The sequence below is a fragment of a genome, unplaced genomic scaffold (genome assembly GCF_019419815.1).
Source record: "Pyrus x bretschneideri cultivar Hongxiangsu unplaced genomic scaffold, Pyrus_bretschneideri_v1 Contig204, whole genome shotgun sequence".
Taxonomy (NCBI): domain Eukaryota; kingdom Viridiplantae; phylum Streptophyta; class Magnoliopsida; order Rosales; family Rosaceae; genus Pyrus; species Pyrus x bretschneideri.
The window spans coordinates 343263-357370 of record NW_025999507.1 but is presented as its reverse complement, the minus strand read 5'-3'; positions in this window follow the sequence as shown (position 1 = coordinate 357370).

Below are 14108 nucleotides of genomic sequence, written 5' to 3'. Positions count from 1 at the left end.
GGTCGACATCCTCTTCCTAGTGGTGCAAAGCTCCTTTAAAAACTTGGCGTACCTCGGGACTTGCTTGATTGCATCCAAAAGGGGTATGTTAACTTGAACTTTCCGAAATGTCTCAAGGATGTCCTTCTCGGCTTCTTCTTTCTTTGTTTGCATGAACCTACTAGGAAAAGGCACATTCGAAGGAAAAACATTAGTAGGAACCGAATTTGACACATTCCTACCCTTTTTTGACAAATTAGACAGTTTGGGGTTAATAGAAGCTTGCGGCAAAGGTGTTTCCACTTTTGTCGTGGGTTGGCTTGCTTCCTCCTCTTCAATTCTCAGTTTTTCATCCTCGTTAGGACCTGATGGTGATGGTGTAGGACCTGCCCCAACTTCTTTTCCACTTCTCAAGAGTATGGCCTTTACACTTTCGAACCCTCCCTTTGGGTTTGGAATGGTAGAACTAGGAAGTTGGCCTTGGTCACGAAACTTCCCTACAAAATCTGCAATCTGCCCAATTTGTTTCTCCAATTGATCCACCCTCTTGTCTTAGTTTTGCATGGCTTTGGCTTGATTCTTTTGCCCCTGAGACAAATTAGTTAGTAACTTAAGAAGTGTATCATTGTCTAGGGACGTACCTGAAGCATTTGGGGCAGATTGTTGTGGAGCATGTGTGGGTGCGTATGGCTTAGTGAAGAACCCCGGGGGTTGTTGTCTAAAGCCTCCTTGTTGTGGTGGTTGTTGGGGCTCCCTCCATTTGAAGTTTGGGTGGCCTCTCCAACCTGGATTATATGTGATAGAATATGGATCGTGCCTTGGTTGGTTTTGGCCTTGAAATCCAATTGCATTTGCACTTTCCCATCCACCATTTTCAATTAGTTGTGGGCACGTCTCAGAAGCATGTCCTTGGATAGAACACACTCCGCATACAATTGGTCCTTGCATCCTCATTCCTTCGGCCATCTGAGACACAATGGAAGTAAGATGAGCTGATTGTGGATCAATGTCGGGTGTCGAACTTACCTCATTAACTTGCTGCCGTGGGGGTCCTCTTTGGCCTACTCCTTCGTATTGTTGAGCGTTCAACGCTCGGTTAGCAATCAAGACCTTGGCAGCCATGGGTGTCTTGTCCACCAATGCTCCACCCGCCGAGGCATCGAGCATTTGACGTTCAATTGGTAGGAGCCCCTCGTAGAAGTATTGTAGAAGTAACTCCTCCTTCATCTGATGTTGTGGACAAGAAGCAACAAGGGATTTAAAACGTTCATAATATGTAGGAAAAGACTCACCTTCTTCTTGCTGAATTCCACTTATCCTTTTACGTAGAAGGATGATTCGAGAAGTTGGGAAAAACTTCTCCAGAAATGCCCTCTTCATACTCTCCCATGATGTGACGGTTCCGGGAGCTAATTCATACAACCAATCATTGGCTTTGTCCATTAAAGAGAATGGAAAAACCTTCATCTTCAAAATACTTCCATCGACGTTGACGGGAGTCATGCTTGAACAAACCACCTTGAATTCTTTCAGATGCTTGTTCGGATCCTCCATGGACAACCCATGGTATTTTGGAATATGGTAGAGCAAACTTGACTTCAACTCGAACTCTTCGGTCTTACCTTGGGCAGGTGGGGGATATTGGATACACAAAGGTGCGGCATTATCCAATCCCGAAGCAGAAAGCTCCTTGAGTGTCCGGTTGTCCATGGCCATGCCTTGTGGTTCTTCAAAATTCCTTGCCGTGGCCCCTTCTTCCTCTTCTAGGACTTGTTCTTCAAGGTCAGGTTTCGGGCTTGGTGGATTTGATTCGTGTTGCTTCCTCTTTCGTCTCAAAGTCCTCTCAAAATCGCTGTCAAAGTCCAAGATATGCTCACGAATCGGTTGAGAACTCCGAGTCATACATTAGTACCTAAAACAAGAAAAACAGAACAAGGTCAAAAACTTAAACAAACTAAAATAAACAGAAAATAACAATCCAAGGGATTAGCAAAGTTGCTAATCCCCAGCAACAGCACCAAAAATTTGATGCGAAATATATAAGCACACAAATTAAAACCCTCTTTTGACAATTGTAGTATATGTATAAGTAGGGATCGTTCTAAACCGGGGATTAGGAGGGATTGCTAAATCACTTGAAAACTGACTCAAAAACGAAAAATGAAGGTTAAAACACTAAACTAGACTCAAAGAATGCAAAACTAAACACTTAAAACACTAAAACAAACAAAAAGACTCAAAACAGCACCAAAACACTCAAAACTGCCTTAAAAACACAATCTGGGCAGTTTTGAGCACTTACACTAATTTGGACGAATTTGGGTGATAAATTGAATCAAAACACTTAGAAACACAAACTAAGACACTTTCTAACTAAATTGAACACTAAAGTAAAGGGGGATTTAGTTTTGACGAAATTAAACAAAGTGCACAGATTGTAATAAAAACAGAATGTAAATACGAATTTGATGAAAATATGGATGGAATGCTAGCTAGAAGGTTCTTCTCCACACATGTCACACTTGCATATAAGATGATTTTCAGTTGGTCTTTCGATGAATCATGAAACTCAACACCCCGGGTTAATTAGGTTCGCTTAAATTAACCTTCAAGTTCTCCTTAAATTAATGAATTGGATGGGACAGCGCATACACAATTCAAAACATTCTCCAAAAGTCCTTTACGTGAAAAGCACAATAAAGATACAATCAAAGATCATTAAGCAACATGAAAACTATAAGTGTTGACGAGGCATTCGTTACTATGATGAGCATGAAACTAGTGCCAAGAATTCATTTACCGCGATCGTTTATAAGCGACCTCCACTACTTGTGAATATAAGATTGTAACTATTAGGTGAAACTCACTTATATTCTAGCATCATATTCATGCATGAAAACTAAGCGTGCACTCTCAATAAACATACACAAATAAGTTATCAATCAAGCAGTTAAACAAATTGAATCCACAACTCATGAAATTCCAACCAAAGGTAATCAATTCATATTGCAAGCATAAACATGGTTTTGAATCACCCCCTAGCTAACTAGGGATTTAGCCTCTCATGTTCACAGAAATAGAAACAAAATTGAAATTAAACATAGAGAACAAAAGATTGATTACACCTAAAACGCACAATGATTCCACTTGAATTTCTGCACATTTAAGCTCCTCTCTCTTCTTCTCCTTGCTGCGGCAGAGAGTTCTTAGGGGGTTTTTGGATGTTATTTTGGTGTGGGAATGGATTTAGAGTGGTAAAGGGTTGCGGCAAGGGGTGTGAGTGGTGTAGGGAGGTTGGGAATGGTGGCTGGAATGGTGGGAAGCTACGGCAGGGATGTAGAAGGTTGATGGTGGCTGCGGATTGAAGGAAGAAGATGGAGGGGTGGCTGCGGCAGAGAGGGAATTAGGGTGATGGTGGCTGAATGATGAAAGAATGAATGAAAAAGAGAGAGCCCCTAGGATGCGGCTAGGCTTAGAATATATAGGGTTTCATGATAGGAGCATATTCATGCGACTTAATTAGCTTGTTCTCGTGCATTTATGTTGTGTTTACTTAGTTATTTTAGTGTTTAAGGCCACTTTTGTGTATTTTCAGATTATAAGGCCAAAGTGTGCAAGAAGATGCAAATTGGAGTCTTTTGGAGCGAAAGAGGAATGAATGAGTTGAAGACTTGAAGAAACGACGCATTCCTACTCCAACGATGAATTCTTACCAAAACGAGGAATCCTACTCAAACAAGGTTTCCTATTTGATATAGGAAAGTTAACCCTAAGTTTCCCGTTTTGGTAACCTCTCCTAAACTTAAACGTCCGTATTTTAGGACACAAAACCAAGGCCCTAGCCCAATTACACAACCTAGCCGCACATTATTCACGTAGCCACCATTCACCCTAATATTCCCTTCACACTTATTTTTTTCCCTTTAGCCGTGATTCATTCTAATTATTCTCCCCTAATTCACATTCAGCCGTCACCCCTTTTTGATCCCATTCATTCATATTTTCTATTGAGCCATTCACCTAATTTTTCCTTCTAAGCCGTGCAACTCCCATTCTCTCATTCACCATTCCCAAAAGCCATAAAGCCCATGCAGAAAAACCAAAACCTAATTCTACCTCACAAGCCGTGGCCCCCCATTTAATTATGACCCTAATTCCTTTCCATCCGCAATATCCCATTCATGCCATTTTTTTTATTTAGCCACCATAACCTAATTAATCCCACCAATTCATTGAGCCACTTTATTTTATTCCCTCAAATCCCTCCATAATCCGGACCATATTCCATTGATCCCATATTTTATTTATCACTTTTCCCATTCCTTCCCATTAATCCGTCCACACCATTCCATAATCATACACCCTAATTCCTCCATATTCTAATCCTAAGCCGCAACTTTTAAATTCCATTCATCATTCACCCTAAATCATCAGCCGCACCATCTCCCAAATTCTCCCATAATTCTAATCAGCCACCATCCCATAATCCCATCCAGCCGCAACACCATCCCTAATTCCCACCAGCCACACCTTTTCCCTTCCACCACAAATACCTTAAACAAACATCCATTCACATCTCTACTCCTCCTATAAATACCCATTCATTCCATTCACCAAAGCATCTCATATTTTTCATACACAACACAAACACAAAAACAGCAACCTTGTTGTTGCCGTGAGTCCCCCTTCTCCATTTCCTCCATTTCCACTCCATTCCACACTTCCATCCCCCCAACCAACCTATCCTTAAACCTTGTGCTACAACAACGAGGAAGAGAAGAGTGCCTAAACGTTCATACAATTCAAGTTTTGAGTTGTTGGAATGTTTAGGTGTTTCTTTGATTTCAAAGTTTCATTTTAATTCTCTTTGTTTTGTACGTATGAGAAATGGAAGAAAAGAGTGCTTAAACGTTCATACAATTCAAGTTTTGAGTTGTTGGAATGTTTAGGTGTTTCTTTGATTTCAAAGTTATGAGGAACTAAACCCCCTTTAGCTAGGGGGTGATTCGAAACTATGTTTATATTTGCAATATGAATTGATTAACTTTCGTTGGAATTTCATAAGTTTTGGATTCAATTTGTTTAACCGTTTGATTGATAACTTATTTATGAATGTTTATTAAGAATGCGTGCTTAATTTTCATGCATAAATATGACGCTAGAATATAAGTGAATTTCACCTAATCGTTATGAACTTATATTCACAAGTAGTGGAGGTTGCTTATAAACAATCGCGTTAAATGAATTCTTGGCACGAGTTTCATGCTCATCATAGTAACGAATGCCTCGTCAACACTTATAGTTTTCATAATGCTTAATGATCTTTGATTGTATCTTTATTGTGCTGTTCACGTAAAGGACTTTTGGAGAATGTTGTGAATTGCGTTGCGCAAACCCATCCAATTCATTAACTTAAGGAAAACTTGACGGTTAATTTAAGCGGACCTAATTAATCCGGAGTGTTGAGTTTCATAATTTATCGAAAGACCAACTGAGAATCAATCTTGTATGCAAGTATAACATGTGTGAAGAAGAACCCCTTAGCTAGCCTTCATTCCATTCATTCCATCACAAATTCATATTTACATTCTGCTTAGTTTATTAACTTGTTTTGTTATTTCAATTTTCGTCAAATCAAAACTTTCCCCCCCCCCCTTTACTTTCTTGTTCTTTAGTGCTTAGAATCTATTTAGTTTATGTTTTAAAGTATTTTGAATCAAGCCATAATCTTAAATTCGTCCAAAATTAGTTTTGAGTCTTTTGGTTTGTCTTAATGTTTTAAATTTTAGTTTTGCATTCTTTGAGTCTAGTTTAGTGTTTTACATTGTTTTTACGTTTTTAAGTCAATTTAGAAGGTTTTAGCAAGCCCTCCTAATCCCCGGTCTAGAACGATCCCTCACTTATCCATTCTACTACAATTGTCAAACGAGGGTTTAATTTGAGTGTCAAGTAAATCTTGCATCATTTCAGAAAATAAAACCCTAGCTTATTTTGGTTAATTAAAATTAAGTCAAAGGCTTCTAGAATTAGGAAATTAAATCAGAAATTAAAAAGGGAATTGGCTGCAAGGTGCGGCTAGGGTTCTATTTAGGAAGGAGCATGTGTTTAAATGCATAACCTAGGACAAAAATGCCCCCCCTTGCACGGCAAGGGAAGGGGAGAAGGGAAAACCCACGGCAAAGGTGTGAAAGTGGGCTAGGGCCTTTGTTTTGTGTCCTAAAGTGCATACAAGGCCTTCAAAGTGGCTAGAAAATACGGACGTTTAAGATTAGGAAAGGTTACCAAAATGGGAAACCTAGGGTTAACTTTCCTACTTCAAGTAGGAATCCTTGTTGTTTTAGGAATCCTCATGTGAGTAGGACTCCATCTTCGATTAGGACTTCATATTTCTTCAAGTCTTCATCCCATTCATTCCTCTTTTGCTCCAAAAGACTCCAATTTGCATCTTCTTGCACACTTTGGCTTTATAACCGGAAAACACACAAAAGTGACTTTAAACACTAAAATAACTACGGAAACACAACATAAATGCACGAGAACAAGCCAATTAAGTCGCATAAATATGCTCCTATCAAATTGTTGTTCTAGGAATCCTCATGTGAGTAGGACTCCATCTTCAATTAGGAATTCATATTTCTACAAGTCTTCATCCCATTCATTCCTCTTTTGCTCCAAAAGACTCCAATTTGCATCTTCTTGCACACTTTGGCATTATAACATGAAAACACACAAAAGTGACTTTAAACACTAAAATAACTAAGGAAACACAACATATATGCACGAGAACAAGCCAATTAAGTCGCATAAATATGCTCCTATCACTATTTCACTAACTTCGTACCTGAGAATGCACCTCTTACAACCCTTTTCAGGCCCATCCAACCTGATCGAAGGATACGGTAAAGCACGTATAATGTTGTCCAATGGTACAATCATGACCATTGAAGAGGTACTTTATTCTCCACGTTCAAGAAGAACGTTGTGGAAGTTCAAGGACATTAGGGACAATAATTACCACGCTAATACCTAGGTAGAAAATGGAGTTGGATTTATGTGCATCACTTCCTATGAATATGATCAGAAACGTATTCTAAAGAAGATGGAGCGTATCCTGAGTGGTCTGTATACTATAAGTATACACCCTATAAAGAGTCATTATGTGGTCAGCCCTACCTCAAACCGCTCATGAAACTACACTTTGACACGATCATTTAAGACATGATCGTATGGGCATCCACTAACTCGAAGTTTAGGTTTGATTCAAGGAATCGCATGTCAAACCTGCTTCATGGGAAAGCTTATCATTAAGCATTCTTATGACAAGATTCATACGAATCCTCCTATTTTTCTACAAAAGAATTAGGGGGACATTTGTGGACGAATTCACTTAGAACGTTGCATTCTTCAAACTGTTGCATTCTACAAAAGATCATTTAGATATTTTATGGTATTGGTTGACGCTTCCACATGCTAGTCACACGTGTGCTTGTTGTCCACAAAGAACGTTGCATTCTTTAGACTGTTGGCTCAGGCTCAAGGGCTCACCACCCTGATTATCCAATCAAATTTATTCGATTAGATAATGCTAGAAAATTCACATCTAAAACTTTTGATGACTGTTGCATATCGATTGAGGTTGAAGTTGAACATTCAGTACCCCATGTTCACACCCAAAACGGCCTGGCAGAGGTATTCATTAAGCGCTTGCAAAGGATTGCTTGATCATTGGTCATACGTACCAAGCTCCCGATCGCTACTTGGTGTCATCCAATATTGCACGCAGTCATGTTGGTTCGCCTGAGGCCTGTTGCAACCCAAAAATATAGCGCCATTCAGTTGGTTAACGATTACTAACCTGACATATCGCATCTACACGTTTTTTGTTGTGCGGTTTATGTGCCGATTTCAAAGCCTTGACGTACAAAAATAGGGCCTCGGCGAAGGATGGGAATCTATGTCGGATATGATTCGCCTTCCATTATTCATTACTTAAAACCTTTGACAGGCAATCTTTTTATTGCAGGTTTCGCAGATTGTCACTATCAAACAGTCTTCCTGTCGTTAAGAGGAGATAAGAAAGTCACCGCTACTGAAGAACAACGCAAATTATCATGGACAACTCCCACTTTGTCTCATTTAGATACTCGTACGACTTTGTTTGAAATTGAAGTGCAGTGCATGTTAGATCTTAAGCGCATGCCAGATGCTTTCATGGATCTAGTGCGAGTGATAAGATCACATATTCCAGTTGCAAATATGCCTGCAAAGATGGATGTACCAAATGTACTATGGACTTCCCTACTGGAGTCCAAGGACGCCACTTTGGAAGATCCACGTACATTAGCCGCAGGCCAATTTTCTGCCCCTACACAAAAGCGTCGTAGAGCACTTGTTTCAATGGATTCACACCCTCGGAAGAGGAAACCCACAACATAGGCTTGTGAGCCTATCGTGAATTTGACTGTCACCTACTCATTCTATCCAACTCAAGAAGAAATTCTAGATTACATAAGGTGTTTAGACCAATAGCTTGGTTAAACTAGAAAGAAGCAATTCAATTCAAACTTGATTCGCTTGTGAAGCATATGGTGTTTAGACTAGCAGCTCATACTCCTCCACATGTGAAGCCCATTGGATACAAGTGGGTTTTCGGTCAGAAGTGTAATGAAAAGAACAAAATAGTGTGTTACAAAGCTCATCTCGGAGCATAAGGCTTCTCACAACACCCCGAGATTGACTATGACAACACTTATTCACCCATTATGGATGTGATATCTTTTCGCTTCCTTATCAGTTTGGTAGTTTCAGAAAAATTGAGTATGCAGCTGACGCATGTAGTAATTGCGTATCTCTATGGAGATCATGATATGAAAATTTATATGAAAGTTCCCGAATGACTTACATTGACTGGATCAAATATTTCCAAACCCCGAAATATGCTCTCAATTCGGTTGAGGTGTTCACCCTACGGTTTGAAGCAATCCATAACAATGTGGTATAACCATCTGAGTGTTTGACTAGTCAGGGATATGTGAACTACAAACTATGCCCTTGTGTGTTCATTAAGAAGTCATATTCCGATCTTGCGATTGTTGCAGTTTATGTTGAAAACATAAACCTCATCAGAACTCTTGAAGAGCTCAAGAGAACTACCATGCACCTGAAGTTGGAATTTGAGATGAAAACTTTAAGAAAGACTCAATACTATCTCAGTCTCAAGATAGAGCACCATTTGGATGGAATCTTAGTACATCAATCGAACTACACCTAGAAGGTTTTATGCTGCTTGAATGAGGATAAAGTCAAGCCTTCGAGTACTCATATGGTCGTACGATTGCAAGATGCAAAACAACCTTCCATTTTAAGGAGGATGATGGAGAGATTTTGGAGACCGAAGTTCCTTACCTAAGTGCGATAGGCACTTTACTGTACTTAGCTCAATGCACTAGACCTGACATCTCCTTTGTTGTTAGTCTTTTGGCAAGATACAGTAATGCACCAATACGTAGACATTGGACTGGTGTTAAAGTCATCGACATTGGACTGGTGTTAAAGTCATCTTCCGTTACCTTAAGGGTACTATTGATCTGGGCCTATTCTATCCCTACGGTTTTTTGAGTGATGCCGCACCCTGTTGTCTCGAGTTGATTCTCGCATTCTTCGTTATGCCAACGCATGATACTTATCTGATCCACACATGGCGTGCTCTAAAACAGGGTATGTCTTTAATGTTGGAGACACTGCAGTATCTTCGAGGTCAACTAAATAAACCTTAGTTGCCACTTCATCTAACCATGCTGAAATTCTCACCTTACACGAAGCTGCTGGGGAATGCTTCTGGCTGAGAGCAATTGCGGGCCATATTTGAAGTTCCTGTGATCTTTACCCTGTCGTTGAGATCCCGATGATGATCTATAAAGATAACGCATCATGTATCGAACATCTCAATAAGGGTTACATCAAATGAGACAACACCAAGCACATTGCACCGAAGTTCTTATTCTCAAATCAATAGCAAGTGCATCAGAAGATTGAAGTCACACACATCCATTTAGAAGACAATTTGGCTAACCTCTTCACCAAATCACAACCGAATGCGACGTTTCAGAAGCTTGTTCAAGGAATAGGTATGCGTAAACTTTCTGAGTTGTAACATTGTTAGTTCTCTTTGGAATTATGTCGAACTTAGGGGGAGTATCCTGAAGTATATTTGCTTAAGCTTAATGTAGTCTTTTTGGGATTTTTGGAGTTGATTTGCTATTTAAATTAAATCGAACAAAAATAGGACAAAAACAGATTTTAAGTAGTTCACAAATTAAGAAAAACGAGGTAGGGGAATTGCTCTCCACCACCAAATAATCATGCAAACATGTTATGTTTCATTCAAATTCCTTCTATTTTCGGATGAAGATGCTCAAGTTGGCTCAATGTTAGAACTCAACCTATTACTCTTTCATATGTAGTATGTTAAGAGAATGGCGTTTTCAACTTAACTTAGTCCCTAACATGCAATCTAGAATGGCATGTTCATAGATTTAACAAGTAGAAATCATTAAGAACGAAAAGAGTTTGAGTCATCACAAGGCATCGTAAGTACTGGCGTTGTCTTACTTATCCTAGAAATTGATTCACATGTTAATCGCAATTAACAAGTACTACTCTAGAACATATGTAGGTCCTCATTCGACAAGGGCAGGCACACACATTTTCATAGCATTAGAATCCTAGATATGCTTACTAAGTATGCATCCCTAGAAAACACATAAAGAATTCATCAATGAGGCAAGTAGTGAACCAATTTTCATCCATTATAAAAGTAATTCAAACGAAATGTCATAACAAACTTGCAATCATATTCGGGGCTTCAAACAGCCCCTAACTACTAAAAATTTAGTTACACAATCCTTAAGTGAAAACAAAAGATAGACATGAGTTTGAGAAAATAGAACCGAAAGAAATTGACTAAGGATCTCCCTTTTCCTTCCTTCCCCAACGCTACTTTTAAACCAAATCTTGCTGCATCATTTTCTTCTCCTTAACTCACCCACTAATAGCCATTAGTGATGACAATTACTCCCTCTTAATCCTCATCCTTAATTCCATTTCCTCTAATATTTGAATAGGTGTCAGCTGGTTTGTTCTTGATTGCATCAGTTTTGGCTGCTAGATTTATTGGATTTATTGCTTTCAATGCTTTCTTGTCAGTTACAAAATGTTCAGCCTCTTGGGAACCTTTCAGTGATAAAATGGCCATAACGTCTTCTAGAAAAATGATATTAACAATCCGCGAAATGTTCCAGAAAATAGACATCCGTAGCTTTCCAGCCATATAAGGCGCATTCTCTAATTCATTCTGAGCTGTCTGTAACTTGCTTCCAAAGTCAGCTGATCTGCACAGGCTGTTTTGACGAATTTGTTACTTAAAATCCCACTTGTGCTATTTTTCTTTTCTTTACTTGATAAATCCTACAAAACACAAAAACAAAGTAAATAGCTCAAAAATATAAGGAACTAAGTAAGAAAAGACAAGTGAATTTGATGTAAAATTTACATACCTTAGCTAGCGCTAAACAAGCTAATCCAAGCTCATCTTCTTGATTGCATCAGTGTTGGCCAGAATTGGTCTTGGAAGTTGGGTGGTCGCAGTGGTGGCGTGCACGGGAAAGCTGGAAATTTTCTTCCTTTTTTTTTTTTTTTTTTTTTTTTTTTTTTTTTTTTTTTTTCTGGTTTCTAATTGGGCTGCTGCCCTTTTTCTACATTTTATCTAATTGGTCCTCCTTAACTAATTAACTAACTTTACATAACCAACTTCAAATGTTCGTAACTATACTGTTATAATCCGGACTCGCAAACAACTTTCACTTATGTGTTCGTACCAACGAGTACTACTTAAATATGCTAAAAGAATAAGCCATACATTTCTCTAAATGATGGTTAACAGAAGTCAAAGTCCTTGCCTCTAGGGCATTTTCGTCCATTCCCTTGATTAAAATAAATAAAAACGTAAAACTTAGGACGGATTGTCATAAGCCATATTTTTTTTTAGCATATTTAAGTAGTACTCGTTGGTACGAACATATAGGTGAAAACCGTTTGCGAGTCCGGATTATAACGGTATAGTTACGAACGTCTGAAGTTGGTTATTTAAAGTTAATTAATTGGTTAAGGAGGACCAATTAGATAAAAGGTAGAAAAAGGGCAGCAGCCCAATCAGAAATCAAAAAAAAAAAAAAAAACGTAAAACTAGGGACGGGTTGTCACACCTATTGTTATTAAGGATAACTAATTACAAAATTATTTTTTGTGATTGCGTCTATAATTAGTAATAACCCTCTACTAATGATAGACTTAAATAGGTTTTGGTGGCAATTGGTTACCTTTCCTAGAATAATTTATTTCCAAGTCAAAGCGGAAGAACCACATCAAATTGGGAAACAACTCTCTCCTCACTTAAGCAGCTTGAGATTCCTAAAACTACTGCCCTTTTCAGCGCGTAGTCAGTAGGTGTGGGGATTTGTGGAGCCAAAATTAATTCCAAAAATTTTGGACGTGACACATGTACTTTTTCTGAATGAATATCATTCGGAAGTTTGTCGAATCCAATTACTTCTCAAGTTCTATAATAAGAACTTCACCCTATAGAGAGCCGTTATGTGGTCGGCCCTACCTCAAGGACCACTCACGAAATTACACTTTGACACAATCATTTGGGACATGATCGTATGGGCATCCACTAACTCGAAGTTTAGGTTCGATTCAAGGAATCGCATGTCAAACCTGCTTCATGGGAAAGCTTATCATTAAGCGTTCTTATGAAGAGATTCATTCGAATCCTCCTATTTTTCTACAAAAGAATTAGGGGGACATTTGTGGACCAATTCACTTTCCATGCAGATCATTTAGATATTTTATGGTATTGGTTGACGCTTCCACACACTGGTCACACGTGTGTTTGTTGTCCACATAGAACGTTGCATTCTTCATATTGTTGGCTGAGGCTCAAGGGCTCGCCACCCTGATTATCTAATCAAATTTATTCTATTGGATAATGCTGAAGAATTCACATCTAAAACTTTTGATGACTATTGCATATCAATTGGGGTTGAAGTTGAACATTCAGTACCCCATGTTCACACCCAAAACGACCTGACAGAGGTATTCATTAAGTGCTTACAAATGATTGCTTGATCATTGGTCATACGTACCAAGCTCCCGATCACTACTTGGTGTCATGCAATATTGCATGCAATCATGTTGGTTTGCCTAAGGCCTGTTGCAACCCAACAATATAGCGCCATTCAGTTGGTTAACGAATACTAACCCAACATATCGCATCTACACGTTTTTTGTTGTGCGGTCTATGTGCTGATTTCAAAGCCTTTACGTACAAAAATAGGGCCTCAGGGAAGGATGAGAATCTATGTCGGATATGATTCTCCTTCAATATTTCATTACTTAGAACCTTTGATAGGCGATCTTTTTATCGCTGGTTTCGCAGATTGTCACTTCTATGAGACAGTATTCCCGTCGTTAAGAGGAGATATGAAAGTCACCGCTTCTGAAGAACAACACAAATTATCATGGACGACTCCCACTTTGTCTCATTTAGATACCTGCACTGCTCTGTTTGAAATTGAAGTGCAGTGCATGTTAGATCTTCAAAGCATGCCAGATGCTTTCACAGATCTAGCGCGAGTCACAAGATCACATATTCCAGTTGCAAATGTGCCTACAAAGATGGATGTACCAAATGTACTACGGAGTTCCCTCCTGGAGACCTGGGACGCCACTTTGGCCAATCCACGTACATTAGCAGCAAGTAAATCTTCTACCCCTACACAAAAGCGTGGTAGACCACTTGGTTCAATGGATTCATACCCCCGGAAGAGGAAACCCACAACATAGGCTTTTGAGCCTACCGTGACTTTGACTGTCCCCTACTCATTCTATCCAACTCATGAAGAAATTCTAGATTACAGAAGCATCATTGAAGAGACGAATCCACCTCCCAGGAATAAGAGATTTCGGTCCATTATGCTAGCTTGGATGATGTTTGGTGTATAAATGAGATGACCATCGACGATGCATTAGCATATGTAGTAGCTACTGAGATCATGCTAAGGGATGAC